General features: G+C 43.9%; 1 pseudogene; it reads right to left on the bottom strand.

Annotated features, from left to right (window-relative positions):
* Positions 1–346: 346 nt before the first annotated feature.
* On the bottom strand, positions 347–464 carry LOC126238087 (5S ribosomal RNA; annotated as a pseudogene).
* Positions 465–12,723: the final 12,259 nt, after the last annotated feature.

The raw sequence follows: 12,723 nt of genomic DNA, 5'->3' as shown, positions 1-12,723 counted from the left end.
CTGACCACTCAGCTACCGGGGGCGGACACTATTCCTGTAGGAAAAGAAGGAAAGGCATATCTTAGTTTCTGAGCTGTTACCAGCTGCGGAATTACAGTAGTGCAATGCTATCTCTTAAATACATGCAATCGAACTTAGCTCCTCCCGAACAGGCCGTGAAGGGCCAACGGTACCGATCGGCCACCGTGTCATCGTCAGCCCATAGGCGTCGCTGGATGCGGATATGGAGGGGCATGTGGTCAGCACATCGCTCTCCCGGCCATATGTCAGTTTACGACACCGGAGCCGCTACTTCTCGATCAGGTAGCTCCTCAGTTTGCCTCAGAAGGGCTGAGTGCACCCCGCTTGCCAACAGCGCTCGGCAGACCGGATGGTCACCCATCCAAGTGCTAGCACAGCCCGACAGCGCTTAACTTCGGTGATCTGACGGAAACCGGTGTTATCACTGCGGCAAGGCCGTTGGGTACTGCGAACTTGGTTCTCATAAAATTTATCTGTCATAAAAAAGAATTTTCGTCAGGTAATGATAGCTGGATAATGAAATAAGATAATCTGAGTTTCTCCCTAGACAAAAATTCCTATCAATAAACTGTGTTAAAAATCATGTAAAAAATTTCTTGACACTATTTTCTCCACTGAATGCTCAGCAAGCAATAAGAAAATATTTCATTACAAATTACAGTCACGTAAGGTCAAAACTAGGGAAATACAAAAATGTAACTCAACATGAAATTATACTCTAAGACAAAAGTCCTCATGGAAAGATGGAAATGTATGGTAAGGTCTTACGGGACCAAACAGCTGAGGTCATCGGTCCCTAATTCCACACACTGCTTAACCTAAATTAAACTAACTTACGCTATGGACAACACACACACCCATGCCAGAGGGAGGGCTCGAACCTCCGACGTGGGGAGCCGCAAAAGTCCTCATATTAATGATTAAATTAATTTAGTCTCTCCAAATCCTTTAAAATTGACTGTGACAAAACTTTAAAAAAATAGCAACACAATCCTGATTTAGATGCCTGTATGTTGAACCAACAATCCCTAAATAAATGTTGCCGTCGTAAAGTAAAATAGACTATCTTAATCCGTTACTTTGAGTCATAATCTTCTAAAAATAGTACCTGTCAGAGTAGATCCATCTCATTCAGTGGGTAATGATAACATTCCTTTTGTAAAAGAATATTTTCCATCGGATCAATAAAAATAATTCCAAGAGCACCACGTTCTGCGTCCTTCCTGTACAAGTTCACTGCTATAACTCCCTATCTCCTTTCCTCGCGATCAACACTTACTAGCACATCTTCGCACAGCAAAGATGACCTAAGTAGTGTCCGGGCAGAGCACCGTCTGTGGCGAGGTAGTGCACAACACTAAACAATACAGATATTACATGCACGTCCTAAGACATCCAATAACAGTTGTATACGTACACCTTTAAACATAAAAAGTCGTGGTTGAGTTTTGTTATTTAGATAGTGAAATAACTGATGAAGCTAGAAGTAGAGACGATGTAAAATGCAGACTGGCTATAGCATGGAAAGTGTTTCTGAAACAGTGTAATTTGTTAAGATCATATATAAATTTGTTAGGAAATCTTTTTGAAGGTATTTGTCTGTGGCGTCTAGCCTTGTACGGAAGTGATACGTGGAAGAAAACCATTTCAGAAAAGAAGATATTAGTAGCTTTTGAAATGTGGTGCTGCAGAAGAAGGCATATGATTAAATAGGAGGATCGCGTAACTAATGAAGAGATACTCAATATGACCGAGGAGGAAAGAAATTTGTGTCAGAACGTGGATAAGAGAAGGAATCGTTTGAGAGGACACATTCTGAGACACCAAGAAATGATCAGTTTAGCACTGAAGGGGGAAAATTGTAGAGGGAGACCAAGATATGATTATAGTAAGCAGGCGGGTCGCAGTGGTTATTCGGAGATGAAGAGGATAGAATAGCGCAGAGAGCTGCATCTAACCATTCTTCGGACCGAGGACTAAAACAACAAACACCAGCAGCTGAGTTTTTAAATATGTCTAGATGAAAGACAATGTTCTTTTGAGATGTAATTATTTTGGTTATAAATCAAGCACATTTATTGAAGACCGTACTCCAAATGCAGAGGTACGCGAGGCAAAGTATTATGTTTTCGCACTTGGCGAGAAACAGCTTTCAGAGTGGTGTTAAGGGATGTCGTAAGGCGCTCGACCTTAGCACAGAGGGAGTCAGAGGATGACCGGAAGGTTCAAAAAATGGTTCAAATGGCTCTGAGCACTACGGGACTTAACATATGAGGCCATCAGTGCCCTGGAACTTAGAACTAATTGAACCTAACTAACCTAAGGACATCACACTCATCCATGCCCGAGGCAGGATTCGAACCTGCGACCGTAGCGGTCGCGCGGTTCCAGACTGTAGCGCCTAGAACCACTCGGCCACCCCGGCCGGCCCTGATGGTGTCGACGTGAAATGTGTGTGCCAGACAGGGAGAACGTTCTAGGTTATTGGTGTAGCTGAATGTACGGTTTCCGAAAAATGTAAGAAATAATAAAGTTGTGGAGACACACCTCAGCCCAGAAGACGACCTCATCCATAGAAGTTGGGTGGCGACAGGAGAAAAATAGTGGGTACCAGCTAACAGTTTTGACAGCTAAATAAAATATTGATTAATTCCACCGTACTTCCACGCTGCAGTTTAACATCGAGCCGTTATGTTAATAACACCTACACTTGAGTCTGACACAATATTTCTAACGGCAAAGGACGTCTGAAGGGTTGGCCTGAGGTGACAATTAGGGTCGACCAGCGCTTGATTTGCGACGGTAGACGCCGGTACCCCGCACCGGTACCTATGACGAGAAAAAATGAGAACTGCAGATTTTGAGATGTGGTACGACAGAATTTTATTTTCAACCAGTAAAAATGTTGTAGTGAAGCTTCTAAAATGCTCAGAAATAACCCCCGCCCCCGCCCTCCCCCAGGAACGCCACAGTACCAGAACCTGCTTTTTATTACGAATCATGGTGAGTCGACCGACGGCCAGTGAAGACAACAGATCGGCATACAGAGAATGCAGCCAGTTCCGTAAGTGAACAGTCACCGTAAAAAAAAAAAAAAAAAAAAAAAAAAAAAAAGTGTGAAATCTCATGGGACTTAACTGCTAAGGTCATCAGTCCCTAAGCTTACACACTACTTAACCTAAATTATCCTATGGACAAACACACCCACCCATGACCGAGGGAGGAGTCGAACCTCCGCCGGGACCAGCCGCACAGTCCATGACTGCAGCGCCATAGACCGCTCGGCTAATCCCGCGCGGCAACAGTCATCGTAGATCCCAAATTCGTGCAGCACGTTACAACTTAGACAGCATTCCGAAGTTTAGTTCGATTTTAAGAGAAATTTAAACAGCGAATAATCGCGTCGGAGACTAATTGCTCATAGAAGGCTTCATCTCTCTCCAGACGAAGTAAATACGCCTACGGTTTGCTTTCGTCTTTAGTGAGTCTTGTTATATCGCTGATGACCACACTGCAGACACACAGTGCGGGTTGTGGACGCGCAACGTTGTTCCAAAATTATGAAGAGAATACTCTTATGACAGCGCAGTGCAGTGAATCTGATGCAGTTTTCTTTGAAGTCCCGTCCACGCAGGACGCGCTGCACAAGACCAAGGAAAGAGGTTCGTCGCAGGCTTAAGGACCCACGTGGCGGAAAAGGTCCATCCATCCATTCACATTCAATGGACACTCTGTAAATCGCATTTAAGTGCCTGGCAGAGAGTTCATCGAACCACCTTTACAATAATTCTCTGTTATTCCAATCACGTACAGTGCGCGGAAAAAACGAATACCTATATCTTTCCGTACGAGCTCTGGTTTCCCTTATTTTATCGTGGTGATCGTTTCTGCCTGTGTACGTCGGCATCAACAAAATAGCTCCGTATTCGGAGGAGAAAGTCGGTGATTGAAGTTTCACGAGAAGATCCTGCCGCAACGCAAAAATTCCTTTGTTTTAATAATGTTCACCCCAAATCCTGTACCATTTCTGTGATACTCTCTCCCCAATTTCGCGATAATACAAAATATACTGCGCTTCTTTGAACTTTCTCTATGTACCTCGGCAGTCCTATCTGGTAAGGATCCCACACTGCGCAGCAGTATTCTAAAACAGGACGGACAAACGTAGTGCTGGCAGTCTCTTCAATAGATCTGTTACATTTTCTAAGTGTCCTGCCAATAAAACGCAGACTTCGGTTCGCGTTCCTCACAACATTTTCTATGTTTTCCTTCCAATTTAAGTTGTTCGTAATTCTATTTCCTAAGTATTTAGTTGAGCCTTTAGATTTGACTGATTTATTGTGTGATCGAAGTTTAACGGATTCCTTTCAGCACTCATGTGGATGACCTCATACTTTTCCTTATTTATGGTCAATTGCAAATTTTTGCACCATACGGATGTCTTTTCTAAATCGTTTTGCAATTTATTTTGATCTTCTAATAACTTTACCAGTCGATAAACGACATCATCATCTGCAAACAACCTAATACGGCATTTGTATACGTACGGAACACCAAAGGGCCTATAACACTGGAACGGCAGAAATCACTTCTGTTTTACTCGATGAATTTCCGTCAGTTACTACGAACTGTCACCTCTATGACAGGAAATCACTAAACCAGTCACATAACTGAGACGATATTCCATTAACATGCAATTTCGCTACAAGCCGCTTGTGTGGTATTGTGTTGCTTATTTCGTGAGTGATTTTAATACTCACTGCTGTGAAAATTATACGAGGGCAGTTCAATAAGTAATGCAACACATTTTTTTTCTCGGCCAATTTTGGTTGAAAAAACCGGAAATTTCTTGTGGAATATTTTCAAACATTCCCGCTTCGTCTCGTATAGTTTCATTGACTTCGGACAGGTGGCAGCGCTGTACGGAGGTGTTAAAATGGCGTCTGTAACGGATGTGCGTTGCAAACAACGGGCAGTGATCGAGTTTCTTTTGGCGGAAAACCAGGGCATCTCAGATATTCATAGGCGCTTGCAGAATGTCTACGGTGATCTGGCAGTGGACAAAAGCACGGTGAGTCGTTGGGCAAAGCGTGTGTCATCATCGCCGCAAGGTCAAGCAAGACTGTCTGATCTCCCGCGTGCGGGCCGGCCGTGCACAGCTGTGACTGCTGCAATGGCGGAGCGTGCGAACACACTCGTTCGAGATGATCGACGGATCACCATCAAACAACTCAGTGCTCAACTTGACATCTCTGTTGGTAGTGCTGTCACAATTGTTCACCAGTTGGGATATTCAAAGGTTTGTTCCCGCTGGGTCCCTCGTTGTCTAACCGAACACCATAAAGAGCAAAGGAGAACCATCTGTGCGGAATTGCTTGCTCGTCATGTGGCTGAGGGTGACAATTTCTTGTCGAAGATTGTTACAGGCGATGAAACATGGGTTCATCACTTCGAACCTGAAACAAAACGGCAATCAATGGAGTGGCGCCACACCCACTCCCCTACCAAGAAAAAGTTTAAAGCCATACCCTCAGCCGGTAAAGTCACGGTTACAGTCTTCTGGGACGCTGAAGGGGTTATTCTGTTCGATGTCCTTCCCCATGGTCAAACGATCAACTCTGAAGTGTATTGTGCTACTCTTCAGAAATTGAAGAAACGACTTCAGCGTGTTCGTAGGCACAAAAATCAGAACGAACTTCTCCTTCTTCATGACAACGCAAGACCTCACACAAGTCTTCGCACCCGAGAGGAGCTCACAAAACTTCAGTGGACTGTTCTTCCTCATGCACCCTACAGCCCCGATCTCGCACCGTCGGATTTCCATATGTTTGGCCCAATGAAGGACGCAATCCGTGGGAGGCACTACGCGGATGATGAAGAAGTTATTGGTGCAGTACGACGTTGGCTCCGACATCGACCAGTGGAATGGAACCGTGCAGGCATACAGGCCCTCATTTCCAGTTGGCGTAAGGCCGTAGCATTGAATGGAAATTACGTTGAAAAATAGTGTTGTGTAGCTAAAAGATTGGGGAATAACCTGGTGTATTTCAATGCTGAATAAAACAACCCCTGTTTCAGAAAAAAATGTGTTGCATTACTTATTGAACTGCCCTCGTATATTCCATGGCTTCTGTAATGTAGCCCAAACCTCATAGGAACGGCGTGTCCTGACTTGATCCTCCTCCTTCATAACCCTTTGTTATATGGTGCGAGACTCCGTCGAATCTGAGACTCACATCAGGGAAGACGAATAGAGGCTACCGCACCTCGGTAACAAATTGCACTTACACCATAGGTTCCGTTCTTGCTTTTAGGCTGAAACAAACCTATGATGTGCTACAAATGTGTCAAGCACAGAGAGAACTAGCGAGAGTTCTCATGTATTGATGTCAGAAAGTAAGTTTAGAGCAAACGTATGTCGCATCAGTAGATGACGGCTATACTGTAAGATCCCGGTGCAGTTCAAATTGCTTTACTTTTCCCAAGGAGACAGCCGAACATGAAGTAATTCAGCAGTATAGTGAAAAAACAATGTGAATGATTTTCACATCTGAAATTTCTCAACTCCCGTCTAAATGAATTTCTCCCTTTAGATTCCGTCAACACCTGGAAGCGTTTCTCGTTTTTTTTTTTTTTTTTTTTTTGTATCGATTCACCTGTTGCATCGTGAGCTGAAGACGCTAACACCTGTCGTGGAAATGTTGTTTGGCGAAGAGCTCGTGCAGCAGCAAATGTTGTGGATTAGGAACGGACAGCCCGTTTGAAACCACCGGCCAATCAGTCAGAGTGCAGGGCGGAACGGAGAGTCGGCAATTAGTTCGATGGACGCAAGCCAGTCGTCGGGCGGGCAATTGCAGCGGCACACGTTCCGTTAAAAATACATGTTGGCACCCGCCTATCTGCCTCTGTACTGGCCACGTCGAACTGAAACAGGCGAAAGCACGTTATCCCTCAGAGTATCGCCATCTGCGAATTTTTGTTGATAACGGTCTACCGTGTTCCAGTTTTCGTCTTCGTGGAGTTCATTGCTGCCTAAGATTCTATAGTAAAATACTATCAAAAATGCGCCGTATGATTATCACCTAGTTTATGAAGCGAATTAGACCGTGCGCTGTGCTAATCGTCCTGGTGATGCTAGTAAATGGCTTATTAAATAAAAATATATAAATCTGTATATATGATATAGGATCTGTAATCTGATTAACCTTGTCTGGCTGTCATTTATCTACTTTAATATACAAAAAATTCCTTCGGGTATGATACATTCAGTTGTGTATCGAATACCAAAGTTGTATTTGTACTTCTTTAATCTTTATAAATCAAAGAGTAGTTTGTAGCTAAACTGTTGCCAATAACATAAACAGCACGTATGGTAATGTTTTATTTGAGCAAACAGAGAAGTTTATATTCCGAAAAATCAAGAGCTTGTAAAATTTCGACTCCGCTAACAATTACTTATTTTAGGATTGACATGCTTTATTCGAACGTTCTCATTTTCTTCATTGTAAAGAACACTTTGTTTTGTTTCACAATTATATAATTTGTGCAGCATTCGTATTCAAAATAAGTGTTGTCGCAAGAATTCCAAAACGTTCCGAATTCAGACCGTAATCATTCCAAAATTCCAGTCTTTGTATTTTTTAGCGCTGTTTTCATCTGTATTCAAAAATGTATAATTTTACAAATAAACGTATTAGTTAAGGAAACATTTCAAAAGCAAAATATTTTTTTGACCGATCTATAGCGTGTTTAATGAAGTGAGGAAACTTTTACGCGCCCAAACGTCTGGCCATAAAATTACAACATTATTTCAGAGCCATTTATCAAATACACAAGCAATACGTAGGCAACAGTTAATCAGGATGACTCCACTGGCTATTTTGTAACAGTGTTGGCAACAATTACAAATTTTTATATTTTTATTCAATATGACATCACTCTGGACTTCAGACGTTAGTTTAGCTGTCCTCCGAAAGCTTCAAATAGGCTACATTCAGTCATTCCTTTACTCCGTCTCTACTAAAACGTAGTCAAGTCAATTTTAGGTTTGTACAATGTAAACTTGCCTTTGGGTGTGTGGAGTTCTTTAAGTGGATACTTTAATTAACTGAATCAATGAATATCGTCCTGTAATATTTGATACAAGTAAATCATCACTCATCAAATTAGAAAAATCAAATATGATCCTAATTAATTCAGTTTATTACTCATAAGTAATCAAATTTCAGAAGACACGGATGTAATAATAACTGAAATATATAACATCCTTAAAAACCAGCTTCACCGAGATTGCTTGTAAAGATTTGCAAACGATCTTGGCGACTCTGGTTTTTAAGAATAATTCAGATCGCCCCCAACAGTTAACACAAAGTCAAACATATGTGAAATCTATAAACTATTGGCTTGGCAAACTTGGATAAAAGCGCTGGAAAGGTATGAGATGGAGTTCTAGGGAATGATTATCCATTTTCAGTACCGGTACGATGGGCTTTCTCGCCATTTTGATGGGAATTCACCCTCAATCCAGGTGTAGTTGAAGATGTTAAGGAGAAGACGCTGACAGTCCGCTGATATGTGTTTGAGCATTTAGTTGTCGGTGCTTTATCCTTGGGTATGTATCAGGACAATGGGCTAGGGCACTGAAGAATTCCAACTCGTTGAATGGAGCGTTATAGGGCTCCATGTGGCATGTATTGAAAGATATTTGTATTCATTTCATCCACTGTTTAATGATACGAAAGGCAGTTTGGTAGTTCTCACATGCAGAGGCTTGAGCTTAATGCAGAGCAAAATATTCCGCGGCAGTATTTGGGTCAGCGAAGGCAGCAACATTCAAGGAAATACCAGGGGTCTGATCTTCGCCTAAATCTGCGAAAGTGGTCGAGTGGTTGAAACATACTGTACTCACCATTCTTGCTTCTGCTGCTTTACTAGTTGGCGGACCAGCATGAAGCCATTTAAAGGCAGTGAGGTGCTCCATCTGTGGATGCTACTTACAGAGTTGGACAGCCTGCCTGCGAACTCTAATGGCCTCTGGATTTCTGAGGTCCACTAAAGTACTATCTTTCTATGGGAGATCCCAAAGAACTGGGTATTGCTAAAGCTGGCTAATAATAGGATGGCTGCAGTCACCTACATGTAGTGTGGAGCTAAGTACGAGAGTGGACATGAAAGCAGCCCAGTCGGCTTTGTTGAGAGTCCATTCGGATCGGCGCCCAGGGGTTAGACACTGAGGGAGGTACAGGGATATCGGTCAATGGTCGCTACCACTCTCCAGTGGATGGATGGGAGAAGACCGAAGCTGCAAATAGAAAGATTAATGGCTGAGTAAGTCCCATGTGCCTCATTGAAGTGTGTGGGAGCAACAGTGTTCAAGAGACAAAGGTCGAGATCTGCCAGTAAGTTTTCTGTGTCTTTACTGCGGTCTGTGGCCAAGTGGTTCTAGGCACTTCAGTCTGGAACCGCCCGACCGCTACGGTCGCAGGTTCGAATCCTGCCTCGGGCATGGATGTGTGTGATGTCCTTAGGTTAAAGTAGTTCTAAGTTCTAGGTGACTGATGACCTTGGATGTTAAGTCCCATAGTGCTCAGAGCCAGTTTTTTGTTATCCGAAGACCCGAGTTCGATTCCTACAGCACATCTTCTGATGTTGTGACCAGATTGAGTGGTGTAATATTTCTGGCTTAGTCAGCCATCATATTAGGCTCCAAGAAGCTGTTCCCAGAGCAGTGGAGATGCAACAAATATATAGATGACGAAATGTGGTGTGAGGTACCTGTGACAGATGTTAGATTCGGTACCATTCCCGTGAGAAAGACCGCCTGCATAATGCTACTACTCTGTGATTGGCTGCTGTGTTCGGAGCAAGGGTGCCAAAACGTTAAAGTACAGTTATTATTATTAGTTAAACTACCCATTGGAATGACTTCACTTTGTAATATAAATATCTCTCAACAGCTGACTATCAATCATTAATTTTAGAATTACTAAAAACAATTTAAATCAGAAACAAAAGACTGACGAAATTGCAGACGAAGCACTTCGGAAGCGTTCGGGTCACGCCTTTTCTGGTATGGCGCGCGAAGTGTTTCGGGCTGTTCATCACTCTGGATTAGGCAGTCGAGAAGAACAGACATGTTGTCTGTCATAGGATGTGTTTCCAAATTTTATTTAAGTTCCTGTTCGTCACTCTGGATTAGGCAGTCGAGATGTACAGTCATGTTGTCTGTGACAGTATGTGTTTGCCAGTATTCAGTATTAAAAGATTCATTCCGGTAGTCATGAGGCACAGACACGTGCCACAAATAGTGTAAAGATACATTTTCGTAAACATTGTGTTTGATCATGTACTTTGCTGTATCAGAAGGTGTTGTGTTAAGATCATGTCGTCTTCTAGTGTGGCTATATTAAAATACGCGAGTGGCATCCCAAAGAAGTGATACATTATTTCAGAACAGAACCTCGTTTAAAGTCAGTTTCAGCCTCAAGATACAGAACCTACGACCTGCGTGCTGTTTTCTGCGCTGGGGACGTCAACTTGAAGACAGCAGGTTAGTGAACTATAACAGAACCTTCGTATTCCACACAGTGCAGTGGAAACAACTAGGCGCCTCACGTGTACTGCATGCACAGAACAAATGTGCTCAGTGAGACGTCATCTGCAGTAATGCAGAAGAGGTAAAGGAGGATGATCGCCATTAACACCAACAGTCAATTCATTCTTAATTTCTTGCTGTAGTGGACCCTACACGACTGGAAAACTGTGGCGTGGTCAGATGAGTCCTGATTTCAATTGGTGAGAGTTGATGGAAGCGTCTGAGGGTGGCACAGACCCCACGAAGGCATGAACCCATGTTGTGAACAAGGCACTGTGCAAGCTGGTGGTGGCTCCGTAATGGTGTGGCCTCTGTTTACATGGAATGGACTGGGTTCTCAGGTCCAGCTGATCGGGCCATTGACTGGAAATCGCTATGTTCGGCTACCTGGAAACCAGTTTCAGCCGTTCATGGTCTTCACGTTCCCAAACAGGACGGAATTGTTATAGATGACAATGCGCCACTTTACCGGGCAGCAATTGTTCGCGATGGTTTGAAGAACGTTGTGGACAGTTTGAGCGAGTGATTTGGCCACCCAGACGACCCGATATGAACCACTTCGAACATTTATGGGATATAATTGCGAGGTCAGTTTGCGCACCAAATCGTGCACCGGCAACACTTTTGCATATATAGGCTGCTATAGAGGCAGCATGACTCAGTATTTCTGCAGGGGACTTTCAACAACTTGGTGAGTCCATGCCAAATCGAACAATTGCTCAATGGCAGGCAAAAGGAAGTCCGACAGAATATTAGGAGGTATCCCATCACTTTTCTCATATCAGTGTCTGTAAGGTTGTTCCATCTTAATTTCTTCCTCTTCTAATAACGTGCTTTTGATTAGCATACGTCAGCCAATGCTCCTCCCTCTAACGTATTTTTATTTGAGTTATTCTGTCGTGTGTTTCATGCTTCCTCTCCTTCGAATGCTTTCTTTCCTTGACTATACTGAATTTCAGCGCCATATGTGCTACACTTTAGTAGGGAATGCTCTCAGTCAGAAGACAGTGTGGTGTGAAGGTGTGAAGCAAGCAGGCAAGCACGCCACGGAGACACATTCGTGCTTTCTGCAGCCAACTGAGTGAGTTAAAAAGGGGTCAAATTCTGGCCTTCCGAGTGCAGGACGATCCTTTCGGAGAATAGCCATACAAGTTGGAGACGGCTGCGTCGGTTGTTCAACGACGGTGGTATCGGTGGTCACGTGGACATTCTCATATCCGTAGGACGCCCTCCAGGATCGTCGTATTGTCTAAAGGCACAGCTGCCGCACCACAGATAAGAGGCCTTGTTAGCCCGGATGTGACAACACGAACAGTTCAAAAAATGGTTCAAATGGCTCTGAGCACTACGGGACTTAACATCTGTGGTCATCAGTCCCCTAGAACTGAGAACTACTTAAACCTAACTAACCTAAGGACATCACACACATCCATGCCCGAGGCAGGATGCGAACCTGCGACCGTAGCGGTCGCGCGGTTCCAGACTGAAGCGCCTAGAACCGCACGGCCACATCGGCCGGCTCACGAACAGTTGCAAACCAGTTATTAGCAGTGGGACAGCAGACATGCACACCTCTATCCCGTCTTCCATTCAAGCCACAGCGTTGATGTGCACGGCTTAACTGGTACCATCAGCGGATCAGTTGGAAGACGAAATGGCACACCACGGTCTTCAGAGATGACAGCAGATTCAGCCTGCACGCAAGTGTTCGTTTATGCATAAGACAAAGAGCTGGTGAGCGATGTCTCGTAGAATGCATTCATCCAAGACATACTGTCCCCACCGCAGGCGTTATGGACTGCGTTGTCGTAAGCTACAACACTCGTTCACCAAAAATGGTTCAAATGGCTCTGAGCACTATGGGACTCAACTGCTGAGGTCATTAGTCCCCTAGAACTTAGAACTAGTTAAACCTAACTAACCTAAGGACATCACAAACATCCATGCCCGAGGCAGGATTCGAACCTGCGACCGTAGCGGTCTTGCGGTTCCAGACTGCAGCGCCTTTAACCGCACGGCCACTTCGGCCGGCCACTCGTTCACCTGTGATATTTTTGGAAAGGACGCTAACCAGCGCTCGGTACGTGCAGACTGTTGCTAGACCCTTT

Source organism: Schistocerca nitens, chromosome 2, assembly GCF_023898315.1.
Source record: "Schistocerca nitens isolate TAMUIC-IGC-003100 chromosome 2, iqSchNite1.1, whole genome shotgun sequence".
In the NCBI taxonomy this organism is placed as follows: domain Eukaryota; kingdom Metazoa; phylum Arthropoda; class Insecta; order Orthoptera; family Acrididae; genus Schistocerca; species Schistocerca nitens.
Note: the sequence above shows the minus strand (reverse complement) of the source record. Positions and strands in the feature narration are given on the sequence as shown.